The following is a 16,685-nucleotide window of genomic DNA, read 5'->3' on the forward strand; positions in this document are numbered from 1 at the left end:
AAAAAAAAATTGAAAGAGAGAGAGAGAACTTTCTGTTTTAATGTGCARATTTTACATATTAAAAAATAGAAGACAGTCCTGAAGCTTCACAAAGACACCTCACAGCTCTGCAGTGAGCTCTGCTCTGGTGCTTAACTGAGATGACTAAAAGCTATGCATGAGTGCCAAACTCTTTGGGTACAATTAAGTCTCCCTCTTTGGGAATGTATGCATCCAATCATTAGGGAGAGGTGGGGGCAGAAAACAGTCAGACCATGTCTGGTGAAACCACACAATGGTGAAGTTGAAATATGTGGCTTTGAGCTGCTAAACTGTTTTTTCAGTTTGGTAACAARTTTTACTCTAGGTAGAATTCCCTGGTCCACATCCCTGTGCTGACACTAGCTATTTTTCCTGGTTCAGACAGTGAGAAGGGGAATGATGGGGATAACCAAAGTCAAACCCGACACCTTCTGTTTTATGTGATCATCATATACGTYGTGCAAAGTTCCTGCAGTCTCTGTGTAAAGTTGAGATAGCTGGCACAGCAAAGCAGGCAGCAGCTCTAGACGCAGAAAACTGGCACACTGGAACTTATGCCAGTTTGATCCCTTCTGCCATCCTGTATCAGAGGACATATTGAGGAATCCTTATTTTCAACTTTTATTTTAAAAACTCTTCTTGTTTTGACAGAGTTTATAATCTCCYATTTTTGGTAACAGAATGACTTCAGAAACATTTAACATCTATATTTTCTCTCAGTTTGCTTGTTCTTGGCAATGTTTGTCTCAGAAAAGCCATGACCTTTCAAATCACAGTGGTCTATACTGATCTCACTGGTCATTGCAGCACTAATCATTAGCAAATGCCATGCTACACTAACTAATTAAAGTTTTTTGCGTTTGGCATTTAAATTCTGTGCTGATTCAAGCAATGTATTTACCTGTGCCGGGTTCATATGCAGCTGTGTGACTTCACAACTGCCTTTAGCCAATTTGAGAAGGTACTCTTCCAAAAAGAATTCTTCTCCTGCTTGCCCAGGTGTACTCCCTTTGTACATTGACTCCCTTGTGGGGTTGTACCAGTGTGGTCATGCAGCAGCTCAGAGAAACTCACTCAACCCAACTGAAAAAAAAAAATCACACAGAAAGTATTTTCTTAGCTAAGCTGTTTCAGCTRCCTGTGGTGATGAAGCAGCACAGCCCCAACACAAAGGGAAGGTGAGAAGGTGTGGCCAGGCACAGACTAGAATTGCACCTTTCAGCAGCAGTGGAGATCAGCTACAAGAGGTGTGACACCATTCCTTCACCATGGGGTTAGGACAACACCTCTCCACCTATTCCCTTTGCTGTCATGAGGCCTCTTCTTTCTCTCCTTGTAAGAGGTTCAGCCATGCTGAGACTGTRCTTGTATCACAGCTGGAAAGAGAGGCATGCTGTGTTTGGACTCCTGAGCTGTCTTTGCTGGCAGCATGACCCACATGAGCATCTTATAGCTGTTATTTCAGTTCAGGTTTCTAGCCCAGACTCCACACTTATCCACTGGTTTTCAGCTTCAACCTATGTACAGGGACAAGCTGGCTGATGTGTTAGGAGGAAAAACCTAAGTAGGAAGCACAAACAGGAGAAATTAGTCTGACCTTAGGACACATGGGGTAGAGTTAAGTTACACATAGTGAACAAATAAGCCCAGAATGAGGAATGTCTCACAAAGACTCAGCATGAGACACAGTATACAAGCAGCATCAGGATAGGTGATGGCCTCATAGTGATTTTAAAGCATATAAAGTAAGTTTCATAGAATGTGTGGATGAGCCTAAAAATTAAGAAGGAAGAATGAAACTGTTACCATTCTCAAAGCATTTGTGAAAGTTGATCCCCTGTCGATCATGTTGCTGATGCGGATATTTACAAAGTAGCCAGGGCTACTTTGACTTGTGCAATGCAGTAACACTCCCTGAAGAGCTGCTATGGCATGTGAGAAGTGTTGGTCTAATATCCTCTTTGGCCTTGCTCCTAGCCATTTCTCTTATGGCAAAAGCTGAACTGAGTGATCAGGCACTGCCATTTCGCTGGATTTACAAGTCTTACAGTACTCTATAATTTGGAGAAGCTCCGTGGCCAGACATTTCACATTGTTAAAGAATTTCACGTCTAAAATATGTGAGCTTTTAATTTTTTTTTTCAGTTCAAAATTAATTTTTTATTTATTTATTTATTCTTTATTTAAGGCATTTTTTGCTTTTTACTTGATTCAAAAAAAATCCAAAAGAACCCCGCCCCCCCCCCCCAAAAAAAAAAAAAACACCCCAATAAGTATTTCTTGGCCATCCCAGTATATCCCAATAACACACAAGTTAACAATCATTATTGCCCATTCTGCTATTCAGCTTCTGGGGAGAGGATGCTTATGCCAATATCTGTGTGGCTGTGCCATAATTTGGGAAGAACTTGTCAAGGCTGGTGCTAGCTCAAGTGTCTGATCTTCTAATTCATCAGAAGACACAAAAATCTGAAGAATGTGCCTGCGATGTGACTCTTCAGCAGATCCCAAATGYACTCAAGAAATGAAGCACTGAAGGTATCCTTTTAGTATGAGCAAACCTGCCTTACGCACTGATCTTTTCAGCTTATGTTTTCTGTTAGTGAAGGAACTTGCTAAAGGCAAGAGTCAGCAGTGAGTGGAAATGATCTCACTGGCCAACAAAGCCTTGTTCTCTGTGCCCTTGCTCCCTTTMTTCCTYATCCTGATGTTCTTGTCTCCTCAAGCACCCATCCTTCCTTGTTCCAGTTATAACAGGCTTTGTTGTAAATTGACATGACCCAGTGCTGACTAAAACTGGCTCCCAAAAAGACCCCAATTAGCTGTGGATCTGGCRTGGTGCAAGCATCAGGAGTGAGTGGTCAGTGCTGGGGCCCAAAGGAAGGGTGGAAAGGGCAGGGAGCAGTGTGTGTCTCAGCTGTGGAGGGGTGTTAATTCAGCTGCCTAGAGCTGTGGAACCATCCCTCGAAGATGAACAGTCTATCTTGCAATCAAGAACAGTGAAAATACTAATCAATAAGGTTCTATAAACTCTGCTTAACAGTGTTGCTACAATTACTAATGAAGGCAAAAACTGGAAGGTAATGTTCTTCAAGCCTTCCTTTGCTGCAGRTATACCACTAGTAATAGAGTAATATGCAGTTGAAACTTAATTGGAACACTAAGGAAAGCTTGAGCTATTTATAGGATTTAATAATTTAATAGTACAAAGTTCACTGATTATAGTAGTATTCATTTTTCTATTTAATTTAATTATTACTTCTATTTCTTAATTAATAATGCAAGAGTGTATTTTTGTAAAGCGCTTTTTTTTTTGTGTAGTTCCCATTTTGCACCAGAATTTAATAAAGTTCTGCCTATTGTTWGTAAAAAACTACTATGCATTCCTGCATACATACATTCTGAAAAATTGCTTGAGTTTGTAATCTGTGAGATCCCTGCAAGAATCATAAAGAGGACCTTCTCACTAAATGTTTATCCCAGGATGTGTAAGAGTCCTCTAATTTTTTTCATTCTTATGTTTACAACATTCAGGTGAAAACAGGGAGTTTTATTTCTCCCACTACAGCKGGGATATCAAAGGACAGAGATGTTAAAGTCTGTATTCAGAAAGGTTGTTTAAGATTGTAGATCACACTAGCTAACTTGCTTAGAGTGCTAAGAAAAGCTTTTGTGTAACTGAAGTTACATCTGCCAAATACAAGAGGATCTTCCTTGCCGCTGGACTTTGCTATCACACTGAGATTGCAATAAAGAGTTCTTTTAAAGCTGGGTTTAGAGTGTTTTGTTGAGTGGGAAGAAAGACTTTCATGTAAGGAAAGTTTTGAATGTAGGTCACAGGAGGGCAGAAAGGATATCAAATAGCTGCTGATGCACATGATGGCTTTTATGGGCAAGGAAAATGAAATCTATAATGTTTTGGAGAAAAAAAGGTGTTATCCATGACATGAAAAATAAGCTTAAAKTAAGGAATACTGGGATATACTGAAGCCCTAAGGGATTGAAGTCAGTAGAGAATAGTMATTCTGCTGGAAAAATAAAGGAGGTACTCCACAAATTAACTTAGCATTCCTCTAGAACAAGTTGTTACTTAGAAAGCCARTGTGCTGACAACCTGTCTACTTATTCAGAATTTATAGTGTGGAAAAAATTATAAAATAATCCATTTTAAGGTTATGGATAAAATGTGRAGAAATAGGATGCTTTTATRWTTGTATTATGGGCTTGCTTTGGTGYATTGATGGCAAAATRCTTCTCAGTGTTTCAGATAATTTATGAGTATAATCATGGCCCTAAATTTTGTACCTCTATTTTATATTAAGTCAGTTTKATTGAGATATTTATAGTGGACCTGCATACAAGTTTTATGGCTAAGAAAGCAAATTTTAAATTGAAGTGCATAAACTCAGGAATGAACATTTTTCAAAGGAATTTGCCCTGACATGAAAGAAATTCCTGGTGGGACCTCTAATTTCCTATGCTTGATGTAGGAGACCAACATAAAGGAAGAAAAAGAGGTGAATTTCTAACAGGTGGCATAGACAGAATATGTTTTCTTCTGCCATGCCTTGTTCTGTGAGTATCATTGTATAATTGATAATAGAATAGGATTTTAGATGTGTGAGTGATCTCCCTCAGGCCTGTGCCTGGTGTGCAGATACTCACATGGATATACTGACATTTCTTCTAGGGAATGGTCCAAACCTGGCCTCAGGGTCTGCTCTCGGGATACTTAGGAATGCCGGCCATTGGCAGCCTACAGAAGTCACCCGGCTTTGCATGAACCAGCTCCATGCCCAAAAAGGTACAAAGAGGTGAAGAGCATCACACTCAAAGCCTGTAGGAAGCCACTTTCAGATTGGCAAAGAGGTGGCTGCTCTGTGCATCTTCAAGGTCCTGTAAATCTTTTGTTATTGTTTTTATCTAAGTGTAAAGGTTATTATAGATGGACAAAATAGCCATACTTTCCAGAATATAGTTTCACTCAATAAAGTGGTTATATTTTCATAATGTAATATTTGACTTTTTTTTTCTTTGAATTTTTATTATGAATGACATTTTATTAATAAAACTGGTTTTATACAATGCATAGTAGATAGAAAATGAGTCTTCAAGTGTTGTTATTTTAYCAGTTCTATGAGTAATGTATTTTTTGTTCACAATATTTTCTTCYATAGTCTACATAAATGTGCTATTTACATGTGCTACAATAATAAATTACTCTTTTCACAATGTTCAGAGTATTTGATTTAATAACTGGAATTATATTTAATTATTTAGTTTTAAATGACAGAATTAGAAATGTTATTGAGTAAACGTGAAACAACAAAAGTATTAAATACATGACAAAAGTATTAAATACATGAAAAGTGTCAGAAAGCAACAATATATTTTTAAAAAGGAAAAAACATGCTGGATTTACACAGTGAGTTTTTTATTCCTATATTGTTCAGGTTAATGCTGTACTAGTAATTTTACAAATAATGATCTTTTTCCACTGCATTTCATCTTTCTTCCTTCCCCTGAGCAGTATTCCTGATAAGACTCACAAAAGTAAACACTGACACACTTGAAAAAGAATCAGAGGCTAAATTTTTCTGGGATATATTTCCATAATCTGTTATTGYAACACCTTGCTGTCCCTCGAGAAGGGGAGGTCTAGTTCCTTCTGAGCTCCCAGGGCCTCATTTCAAGCACTGTTGGTTCTTGCAGAGTCCCTTCTCCTTCTCTCTCTGCTCTAATACTCATCAGCCCCCTCCTGGAGCCGACTGAGCTCACTGYTCACACAGAGAATGTTCTCTTTTCCTGTGCTCATGTGTGATGTTACTGAGCTGAGTAGGTCATAGAAAGGTCCCCGGTCTTACTGACACAGTGGGACAGAGAGAAAGGGAAATACAAGAGGTGTTTTCAGTGCTGAGGAGTGATTTCATCAGCTCATCCTGCTTAATGTAACTTCAAGTTCATTTTKTGAAAAAGAAAAGAGGTTTTTTTGCTAGGTGAATTATTGTGAAGACAGATTGAAAAACCCCTAAAGGGACTGTAGCCTCTGAGTGACTCCCAGTGGAATAATGACCATGATTAAACAATCATGAAGGTATTGTGTTGATATGGCATTTATTATGGCATTGCATTAGCCAATAAAAAGTTTCAGAAATTGTTTGATCAGCTTTATCCTGAAATTATTTAGCTGGAGACACTCTAATGAAGAATTGCTTTATCCTGAATTTAACTGGAGATACTCTAATGAAGAATTTTTCTACAAGTAATGTTCTTTTTTCATTCTTCTTTTTTCTTTTTTTCTTTTAATGAGGCTGTCCCAAAACTCCTAAAAGAAGTCTCTCTGAGATTCTGTCAATGTACACACCAACAGCATCAGCTCTTCACAATAGCCAAACAAAATCTTGAAGACTAAGCAAGTCTTCTCCCAGCAGTCTCACTATCCACTGAGGGTGCAGTTCAAAGCACCGAGAGCACCTGCCAGGTTKTATCCCTAGTCCCTGGATAATACTGAGCTAATTACATAGCTGCTATTCAGAGCAACAGGAAAATTGAAATTGCAAGAAAATAGAGCTGCTTTTCAGTGTCTTTAGCTTCCATTCCACATGGAATGATCTTGCTTGTTCATTCCATTCCATGTGCTAGAAACTGCAGCTCCTTCATCTCCTCCACAACTAGCCCTTCATCACCACTCAGGATGAAGGTGTTCATAACTTCAGGCAGCCATAAATGTCAGGAATATATCAGTGAAGGCATGAAAACAAACTAAAGCAGAGCCAAAGTTCTACTTTGTTCAGCCTAGAAAAGAGAAGGTTTMACAGTGASYGAATTGYRGCYTTCTGRTACCTGAAGGGAACTTAYAARAGAGATGSAGARRGACTWYTTACAAGGGCRTGTRRTGACAGGACAAGGGGGAAYGGACTCAAACTGAWAGAGAGYAGGTTTTKACTAGATASCATAAAARCTTCTTTCCTGTAAAGKYRATGRGGCACTGGAAYATGTTGCCCAGAAARGCTGAGGAGGTCMTGTCATTGGAAGWGTTTAAGGCCAGGYTGGATGGAGMTCTGAGCAATCTGRTCYGGTGAARGGTGTCCCTGCCTATGGCAGGGTGGTTGGAATGAGATGATTTTTAGATCCCTTCCAATATTCTATTCTATTCTACTCTATTCTATTTGATTCTACTCTATTTTATTCCCTCCTAGGGAGGTGGTAGATCWCCCATCCCTGTGAGTGTTTAGCAGRAATTTGAACAAAGCCCTTAATGATACACTTTAAGTTTTGATCAGCCCTGAAGTGGTCAAGAAGTTGGACTGGATGATCATTTTAGGTCTGTTCCAACTGAAGTAGAAAATAATGAAACAAAGCRACAGTTTAGAGCAGCTGATCATCTCAGCCTCATCTGTCTGTCTGGGCTCTTGCACAACGGGCTGTGTAAAGCTGACCTGCTCTGGTCAGCCCCTTGGCCCTTTCCAGCTAGTTTCACTGCCAGCTGCACAGAAGGCCCAAGAAGGGGCTAGGTTTATAAATAGTCTCATCCAGATCCAAAAATATTATTTTGCATTAATTAAATACTGTTGAAAAGCGAGTAGTTTTCTCTTTTAAATTAATGTAACAAGTAAGTTATTTGAAAGGATATTAAAGCTAACAAGAAGTGCATGTTTCAAAAGACTGTAGGCAATGTCACTTGTGGCTGTCAGATGCCTTAAATATCTGTGATTAGACTTGAAGGGGAAGAATGACAAGTGTGGCTTTTTAAAAGAAAAAAAGTCAGTGGTTTTCTTTTTAACACTGTGAAGATAGGATCCAGTACTTTGGCATTGAACAAGAGCGATTTTTCTGTGTGCCTGGTTGAAAGGATGAGTGAATGAAGAGAGAATGACAAGCTCAAAACCCAGATCCTTCTGTTAGCTTACTCAGGTGGAAAAAAGAACARTTATTATGAAGATGAGGTAAGTTACAAGTATACCAGATTGCAAACAACACAAAAGATTATTCTCCAATGACAGATGACAGATAGCAAAGGCAACTTACCAATGTTTTCTGGAAACATTATGTTTTAAYTTTATGAGGCAGATGCTTCCGGAGAATATTGAAAACACTTTCAGTTACTTCTTCAGTGGCTATAAAAGCAACATCTAATCACAGACAGATTGAGCTAACCATKTTAAAAAACACAAGCCCCAATACCTTGAGCTGTATTTAGTTTCAGATTGCACTATTTGCATAAGCCAAGTATGAAGACTTTTTCCTTAGAATAATTCTTAATCTTGTTAGTGCTTCCCTGCTTTATTCAAGCTAGGACATACTCTCCAAAGKAGCCTAGACTTAAACTAATTCTGACCACAACCCAGATGCTGGGAYAGGCTCTGGTTTGATGCATAATTAAAAACCTGTTCCGAGCCAGTAGGTGGGTACAGCTTTCTTGTAGTTTCCTTTTGTAACCTGTCTATACTGGTCAGGCCAAATGCAAAGCAGCATCAGAAGCCATAGTCATTTGTTGTAATTGCAGTCTTGARTGTGGAGATGGAAGTGGCAGAGCTGAAAGACGAGGAAGTGGTCAGGTGAGAATGAGACATGTAGTGACTCCCATTGTTGCAAATGCACCACAGGACTCTTAGTAACCACAGTMCACCTTTGGCCTCTCCAGCTTTCCCCCAGCAAGGTGGTCTATCCAGCCTTTCCTGAGCCACAGATCTGTATTTGTTACCACTGTAGGGCRAGCAGTGTGCCCTTGTGGTCCAGAAAGCCAAAGGAATCCCCGGGTGCATTAGGGAGAACATTTCYAGGAGGCTGGGGGAGGTGATGCTGCCCTTCTCAGCCCTGGTGAGYTGCATTTTAGTGCTGTGTCCAGTTCTGGGCTCCCCAGTACAAGAGAGGCATGGAGCTCCTGGAGCAGGTCCATGGAAAGGTGACAAAGAGGATTAAGAGACTGGAGCATCTCTTTCCAGGAAAGACTGAGGGAGCTGAGCCTGTTCAGCCTCAAGAAGAGACGACTGAGAGGAAACTTCATTAATGTCCATCAGTATCCAAAGCGAGGGGGCCAACAGGATGGAGCCAGKCTCTGCTCAGTGGTGCCCAGCAATAGGACAGGAGGCAAAGGCCAGAAACTGCTGCACAGGAAATTCCACCTGAACACACGAGTGACTGAACACTGGAACAGATTGCCCAGAGAGGCTGTGGCATCTCCCTCACAGGAGATATTCAAGACGTGTCTGGATGCAGTTCTGTGAAGTGTGCTCTAGGATGACCCTTCCAACCTTTCCCCATATGTGTTTCTGTATTTCTGTGAAAGGAAACCTAAACCTACCATGTTAAATACCTAGAACCAGGACAGCATCCCCCTGCAAGGATGTGCACTAACATTCCCACCTATTTCAGAGGAAAACAGAGATCTTCTGCAGGAAATTCCAGGCAGATGAGGAAAAGATGTTGAAGACAGATAATGTGCTGTTTTTCTTTAACTGTTTGGTAACACAGAMTATCAGAAAGTCATTGGAATTACTATGGTCACAGGCACTATGAGGCCACCAATGAAAACAATGCCTTTTCAATAAAATTTTTCAAAAAAATTGTCTCGCCTAAAAAAGTAGCTTAAGTGCTCATGAGAAAACACAAAATATTTGGTCTTCACAAGTATATCATTTTAGCATGAGCGCAGCCTGGAAAACTATTTGTCACAAATAGGTGACATATATATGAAAGATGATGGATAACATTACAGCAAATATTTGTTGCCTCTGCAGAAACAATCATATAGTTTTCTGTATTTTTCATACATGTTAACAGCATAAACATTGCAAGAATTTTATTCTAAAATTATTAGAATTGCTAAGTGTCTCAGTTTGCCTGCTGTCTTATAYATGAGAGTCTGCCACAGACACCTCTGCATAAATTTCACTAGGTTTTATCTCAATTTTTATGCTTCTATGCAAAAAAAATTCCCAATTTTCCAAGTTTGAGAAATAGTTGGATTCTTTTTAGGAGCTTAGCAGCCGCGATCACTATTTTCATCCTAGTAGAGCAAAATTGGCCAAAATTAGTTAGTAAGATGATGGTTTTATAAACCTCGGGTCTGTGCCAACCCTAGTACAGCACAACTGTATATAAAACCAAAAGGTTACCTTGAGTATTACACTTGAGTATTTTTTTTTCTAGTATTTACTGTGTGATAGATGTTTAGGATAAAACCTGACTARCACATGAAATGATAGATATACAAGGAGGTTCACTATATAGCTGTAATTGATTGATCAATTTAACTYACACAAGCTACTCAAATGTGCTTAAAAAATTTAGTGGCAATGGGCTTAATTTCTACAGGAAGCTTGTAAGAAAATGAARGATTATTTGTTTTAAAGTTGCTGCATAAATATTCTCTGTTATTTGACATCAAATCTCTGAGATACTTTATAAATTTCTAATGTCTTCTTCAAAGAGTTACTATCTTCTAGTAGCCTAGATCAAAGAGTCTACATTTGACTGTAAAATTGGGCAAAGGCAGTCACCAAAACTCACATGTGTATCCCTTCTTTTGCTGAAAAATAATCTARCAATGTTCTATTATGTTCTCTCACTGACAAACAGAATCTCATTTGGAAGATAATTTGCTTCAAAAGAGAGAAATCGATCCGTTACCTAAAATAGAGCACATTTTTAGATACAGTCATCCTCCTCCTCATTTTAATTTTAGTGTTTATTATTGGTACTAGTGGTTTTAAATAGTTTGGTTTTGTGGCAGAACCCCACATRCACGTGACTTCTGGCAAAAATAGCTCCTGGCAAAAAATTGCAAAAATGGAGACCAGCCAAGTCTAGAGTGAAAATATCTTCTGTGTGCAGACACTAAGAGAGGAAAKTGAGTCAGTCTGGAGAGGGAAATGTAGGGAGCAAGGAAGGCATTCTGCAAAAAGATGATATTACAGTGTCTAGAATCCTTTCCTAGCACATCTGCAGCAGTGACTCGGTAGAAGAGAGTGAGCAGTAACCACAATTTTTGGCCTCTGGATTTACCTCCTAACCTTGAGTCTAGAAACAGATCGTGCTTGCTCTGACAAATACTTCCCAGCAGATACCCCACKACAGTAGTTACACAAACAGCAGAAGGATATTTCTTATCTATCATAGACAAAATTCCTCAAGTGTGATTTACATTTGTTCCTTCTCTGGCTCTCTGTGTTTGAATAACTCTTCTAGTTTAGGAGCTACAAGTATGTGCAGTTATTATTGGATCTGTGGTGAGGATGTGAATATTTTTGAACSATTTACCTTCTCAAGTTTTGGTGATTGGCCTTTTCAGTCACTGTGTTAAGCAAAATAACCAATTAGTCAGAATTAATGTAGTGAGATCAGGAAGTAGTTCAACTGTGCATGAAGAAGGATTGGTATTAATGGGATATTAATACATGGATATTGAACATTCCAGGTTGTAGAAAGAGAATGTAAACTATTGGTTTCCTTATTGACTCTGAAACTCTTTGCTTTTTTTTTTTTTTCAGCCTATCAGACATTATCAGGATCAGAAGGCAAATGAATGAGCTGCTTTCCTTCAGGCTGCAGGGGAGAGAATGGCAGCTCTTTCCAACAACCATCCCTCATGGTGTTAGARCTCATATTGCTGATTAATGGCCCAATGCATTAGCTTCAGTTTAGTCACTTGAATTATCCTGGGTCTTCAGCATGCATCTTAGACTTCAACTTTACTCTGATYGCTTAATTTGTTATTAAAGAATTTGCTTCCAATACTGATGTAAATATAATCTTGCTGRAAAATAGTCCACTGATGTCAAGGTGACCTGTGAGCCACTGACTGTGCGTGGCCGAAGAAAAGGGGTAGGAGCATGAATTAAGGCTGGGAAAACCACAGAAAGGCCTGCAAAGATGAAGAAGACATGAAAGGGATATGATAAAAATCTATTACCTTTTTCTTTTCTAGAAAATTCAGAGTGGATGGGAAGCAGGACCAGTGATACATGTGTCTGAGCACTGGCACTTTCCTTAGCAGCCTGTGAAGCAAAATTCAGTGAAGAAGCAGGGGGTTGGTCAATGTTTCCCATTTTACCTGATCCGTCATTGCTGCAGGGACAGGAGCAGCAGGGGAGAAGATGAGTTTTACTGAGTGTGTGTGTTACCTCTGCTTTACAAAAACAAGTTACAGTGCCCAAGTCATACAGATGCCTGGAAGATCTATGTCTCCACCTATGGATAGACAGGCGATGAGTAACCACGTTAACTGTGTCTGTCTGGTCTTTGACACTCTGGTCCTTGATGTCTCTGTATGCACTAGAAAGTTCAGCTATAGACCTGTACAGACTAATTTAACAGCTCTAGAAGGTGATTATTTTATTCCAGGAAATTCTACGCTGGGAACGTGCTGAGCCATTTCAGGAGGTGCTTAAGCAGAGATCAGGAACAGGGCATTAAACTCCTTTAAGCAACTCAGGCTACTGTGGCCTTTTTGCTTGGTTATTTAGCAGTTACTTTTTGAAGGTAATAGAGAGATTTTTCTACCTTAAATTCTGTGGGATCTGATTTAAATCCCAGCCAGGTTACAGAGTTTAGAGTGAAATACAGGGATTTGCATTTTGTTCCCTTCAAACCTTGCTCCAGGATGGTGATGAATGTGACCAGTTCCCATTAAATCCGACACAACTGCAGTGGCAGCCAAGATCCCTCAGCTGAGAACTGTCCCTCTTAAAGTATATGAACAATAAACTGCAACATAATGTTCATATAACCTGTAGTATTTTGRAAAACTGCAAATATGACATTATTAAGACATTAATGTCTTAATTCCTGAAGTTCCTGCAGTTCTTGTGGCACTACTTGACAGACTAGTAGTAAAAAGTCTTATTAATATGCCTGTGAAAGAAAGGTATACAGAAAGAGTTTTAATGCAGTTTGCTACAGGAAAATTTACAGGTTGTGTACCTTCATGAGTTACATATGTTGACTATGGTATTTATTATGAGGATAACAACCAAGATATATTAATAATTAAATGGAAATTACTTACGTTGTCTTTTTCCAATTAATCTCTGGCATAAATCTGGAACAAGATCTACAGAAATTTCAACATGAAAAGCTGAAATATAAGATTAATAATCTGAAATTGAGTACTGCTGTTGAATTGTAAGTAGAAATTTTGCATCTTTAAATATAATTAATTTCATTCACATTCTGTGTGCATAAATKATGAATATGCCAGAAGATAGTATTAAGAAAAAATAGATGGATTAACACGTGCTGTAGTTCTTACCACACAATGTTAGTTTTGCTGTGACAACTTTAGATGTAGAGGGATTCTAAACAATCCTTTAAAAGGAAATAATCACTAAAGATTTTTAATTAATTTAAAATTATTTTAAAAATTTTTAATTAAATAAAATTAAATAAACACTGTGATATTTAAAATAAAGTAAAATATTAATAATTATTACAACATAAAAAGAAGATAACAAAAAAAGGAACAGAAATAAAACTCCCAGAAGAGAAATAATGCACAATACAACAACACAGCACTTACTGACTGATGCCAAACCCCGCCCTAAGCACTCATCTGACCCCCCAGCCCAGTTTCCCCCTGGTTAATATCCTGGCATGGTGTGGAATATCCCTTTGGCCAGTTTGRTCYGGTTGTCCTGGCTATGTTCCCTCCCAGCTTCTTTTTCACCTCCTCTCAGGCCGAGCACTGAAAACTGAAAAGTCCTTGAGAAAGCATGAGCACTGCTGAGAAACAGCTAAACACCAGTGTGTTATCAGCATTTTCTCATGCTAAACCCAAAACACAGTACCAGCTACTTGGAAGAAAATAAATTTTCCCTGTGGAAAGCAAAACATCTGGACATGTCACAGATTCAACCAATATTCAGGAATTAAAAAAAAAAGGAAAAAAAAATTACAGACACATTCTGGTTTTAAGAATAGAAATAGCTTACTCCTATGTTTTTCTTAGGGCTAAAATCACAGAATCACAAAAAGGGGYTACACTGAGTTCCATGCATTGTTGTATGAACTTGTACAGTTATTTCTACCCCTGCAAATCAGCACTAATATCTTCTGCATCTTTTATTATGTAATTATTTTTGTTGTCTTGGGCAGTTGACTCRAAAAGAATGTTATTTGGGATAAGCYTATATGAYATATAAGGTTATGYCATCACTTGCTCAGMATGCTGCRTGATAATATGCACCTAAGTAAAGATGAGTCCACAGTTTAGAACAAGTTTAGAACAAGAAACATTATTTATGAATATACTTTTTAAATAAAGTGTCTACAGGAGGGGAAAAAAGTGAGATTCTTTGTTCTCTCTCTTCTATATAGATTGCCTTTACCAGGGAAAWAATGTGCCTTCTCTTTGAACTCAGTAAATGCCCTCTGGGTCAGTTATCAAAAGGGAAGGGGACTTCTGTACAGTCATCTTAGCAAAGGAATTACAGAGCTCTTCAAGGAGATGACATGCTTCTGGGGACCGTAACGCCCACATCAATAATATTAAATAGCATTTGCTATTAAAGGGCATCCTGTTACAAATGAATCTCTGGTCTAAAACTCAGATTCCATCTAATCTTTTAGTTGGCTTCATTCCTTTGAGACAGTCTTGAATAGAAGCATTAGGTTTACTCAAGCTGTATAGCATTYCTTTAATGCCAGCAACCACAAAGACGTTTTTGCTCAAGGTTTAAGAAAAGGATCTGGAGTTTCAGATATTGTTTTGGAACTTTTTCAAATCTGTTGTTTTCTTGTACTATTAAGTGTTCTCCTTTTTCTCTGCAAAAATAATAATAAAAAAAATCTTTTCTGCAGCTGTTCCTAGAGCCCCATTTTACACCTACTCTTTCAAATCACTAATAACCTGTAACTAAACACCTGTCATATGCTATCCTTCATTGACAAGAAAGATTTATGCATGGATGTGTGCACTCTCACAGACAGAGTCACCAAAAAGGAATGCTGGAACTGATGTAAAGTGATCATCTGATCCTCCACCCACATGCTTATTGATATGTGTAACATGTGTGTTTTCATGTGCACTGTACTGTTGTATGTAATCCACGTGCAAGAATAAGTAGWCAGCTATTTGGCATCTAATTAGTAAACAATTATATTCTGCTCAGAGTTCTTCTTCCTCAGGAATCTTAGCTGCTGGAATATAAATTGTCTGACAGATATGAGATTAAAAACCATTCAAGAAACCTGTCAGTTAAATAAGAGAAAACATCAGCACTTGAACATTTCCTCCTTACCTTATGTTTCTCTTTGTAACTGAAATTGCTTTTATGAGAATGCCTAAAGCAATTTCTRTGCTTTGTGTTGGCGAGGAGTAACACCTCTGATATGGAATAGTGTGGGTTTGTTTTCTGATAAAGTATTAAAATGAATCCCATTGTGCATTCTTCTCTCTGCACAGGTTATTCTCCTAAGTCATTAAAAAGCAGAAGACACTTCAGTTCTCCCAGTTGATCATCACAATGAAACTGTGCAATGAAAAGTGATCTGAATTATACTTTTCAATTTAAAAATGAATACACATTTCCAAACATGCATGCTAACATCTACTCACTGACTTATTTTTAGGATTCTGTCAAGTCATTCCAATAATTAAATTTTTAGTGAAATCAGTATCAGGAAAATTGTTTGGGGAAAGAAACTTCAGAACCAGAATAGACCACAGAGTCCATCTTCAGAGATAATTATACTCACTGATATTTAAAAGTTTTCACACTGTGATTTGCAAAGTGTTGCAAACAATCATCAGAGGGGAGCATTCTCCAGTGTAGCTGCCAGGTAAAAATACTTTCTGAGTTTCTGTAAAACTCTGCCCATGTGTGCAGTTGCTGTTGCGGTCACAAGAAGGTTGTGTGACCAAAGCTGAGGGATGTAAACAATGCWGGCAAAGGTAAATTACAGGTAAAGAGTCTCTGTGCCGTTCTCAGTGGGAACAAGGAAGGACTCAGAGACATTCCTGCGCTGTCAAAAGATTTAAAAGTCCTATTTCGGGATACAACTAAAAAAAAATATGAAAGGACTGTCTATGAAAAATCTCCTTAAACAAACTATTTTCCCATTGCAGGCAAAGAACAGGCAGGAAGTGTGGAAGGTATAGTGAAAAAAAAATACCTTCCCCGAGGGAAATTTCTCACATAAATCACCAGCACACATATCTGCCTTGTCTCCTGCTTAGCAGGATGGGTAGCCGAGCCCATAYACTTTCTCCCGCTCTGAAAATAGGTATTTTCCCGCAGTCTCCTCCCCAGGCTCTGGGAGCAGCGGGCGGTCCGGCGGGGCACTCTCCAGGGTCCTGGACAGAAGGCGGCTGCAGGTCAGGATCGTGGAACAGCACCCTTTCTCTGACTTTTAATTAAAAGACTTCAGAAAGACTTTCTCATTTCTTACGAGGACCCAAGGAGTCCTCAACACTCTTTCTGTTTTTCTCATTAGGAAGCAGAATTAGTAATTTAGGGGAGCACTTGTCTCATTCCTAATCAATTGTACATTAATGCTTGGGAGCAAGTTCTCTCCCCACAAAAAATGCTTCATGAGATATGAATTGCACATAAGAAAAACTAGCCAAAGAAACTGGAGCAAATGAGAAGAGACCAAGCCGTGGATCCACTCTGCAAATGTGTGAAATGGGAGCTCAAACTACAATTGGACAATCTAACAAAGAA

The 16,685-nt window shown here is 38.6% G+C and overlaps 1 long non-coding RNA gene across 2 annotated transcripts in view; it reads left to right on the plus strand.

The window, feature by feature from the left end:
* Positions 1-5,119, plus strand: part of LOC130572156 (uncharacterized) — an 18,629-nt gene extending 13,510 nt beyond the window's left edge. For both annotated transcript variants that reach the window (XR_008965182.1, XR_008965181.1), the window contains one exon: positions 4,712-5,119. This is a non-coding gene — a long non-coding RNA (uncharacterized LOC130572156). The remainder of the gene's footprint in view (positions 1-4,711) is intronic.
* The last annotated feature ends 11,566 nt before the right edge of the window (positions 5,120-16,685 follow it).

The sequence above is a fragment of the Malurus melanocephalus genome, unplaced genomic scaffold (assembly GCF_030028575.1).
Source record: "Malurus melanocephalus ecotype Western Australia unplaced genomic scaffold, MMel_1.1 scaffold_29, whole genome shotgun sequence".
Classification (NCBI taxonomy): Eukaryota; Metazoa; Chordata; class Aves; order Passeriformes; family Maluridae; genus Malurus; species Malurus melanocephalus.